Source organism: Argopecten irradians, chromosome 13 (assembly GCF_041381155.1).
Source record: "Argopecten irradians isolate NY chromosome 13, Ai_NY, whole genome shotgun sequence".
NCBI classification, from domain to species: domain Eukaryota; kingdom Metazoa; phylum Mollusca; class Bivalvia; order Pectinida; family Pectinidae; genus Argopecten; species Argopecten irradians.
Genome location: NC_091146.1, coordinates 24,750,996 through 24,752,360, shown reverse-complemented (window position 1 = coordinate 24,752,360; position 1,365 = coordinate 24,750,996).

Below are 1,365 nucleotides of genomic sequence, written 5' to 3'. Positions count from 1 at the left end.
TTAAAAAAATAATGTAGTTGTTTAGCAGAAAGAAGAAGTTAGACAACCACCCCCAAACAAGTTCCACCCATAGAGAGAAAAATAATGAAAACGAAAATTCACATTTATTAAAATAAATTAACATATATCCTGATCCAAGTAAACATCCAAAGAGCTAGTTTTCACATGTAGTTTCTATTGACACTTCAGACCGTCCCGTTCCCAATTTATCAAATGCAAATGTGACTAGACGCGGTATTAAATCCACTTCCTCATAGTTTTAAAACAACCGGGAAATGTTTTTCTTAATTATCGGTTGGGTGAGCCATCTGAAACGCAAAAGTATTAACAAAATGTAGTTACCGCAATATATTCTCCTTTGATCTTTCTTTCCGTCTTGAAAGACAAGATGGCAAAACACAGTTTCCAGTTGATAAAAATATTAAGGTCGAGGGTTCTTTTCTTGCCCATAAAACATAGTCCAGTAAGGATGTCTGCTTGCCATTTAACTTTGAATTAAATGAAATCCAAGATGTCTAACATTTGACCACAATGAGTACATTAGAGTTGTTAATGGTAACAAGCAAAAAAATAAAACTAGACATATACTAAACACATCCATACCGGTCCCTTAAAAACATGTTTTGAAAAACTGACAGAGGGGTTTTCATGGACCTATTTGCGCTTCCCCCCCCCCCCCCTGCCCTCACTCCCCCCCCCCGATTATTTGATTTATTATAGACAATACCGTATTTTTTAAGTCTTTTCTTTGCCGCCAAAATAACGGGTAAAAGTAAACATTGAGTTTTTATTGTTTACGTCATTTTGAAATTCAAGTGCATGTAAACATGGGACAAACAGCAATATATAACTTGATACAGCTTACTTACCATGTGCTCTTATTATTGTTAGAAAATCGCGCCGCTTTAATATTGCAATATTAAGAGTGAAACTATGTGTTTTAGCCATTTAAAGTGGGTTTATCTTTTCAACGAACTTTGGGTTCTCTGTAATATGATGTACTTTCTTATTTAGAACTGCACAGTAAAATGGTGAAGTATACTGTGAATTTTAGCCCTAAATTATGTTTCTTTAGCTTCGAGGGGATATGCCTGCTCTGGACAGCGTGTTCTAGGCAGACAATGAAGACCGCCATTGACATGGTTGACCACTACTTCTTCGTTTTAATGGGCTAGCGTGCACGTAAAATCAAGGTTAGTTTGTTCATTACATTAGACATATCCAGATACATGTAGTGTATACATGGTTGAGCCTATATACATGGTTAACATGGTAACCTACCCAATCGGATTTTGCCCACTACGGACCAATTTAATAAAACCCAAGTCATTGTGTGGTAGTATGTACAGGGAACATGTACGATAT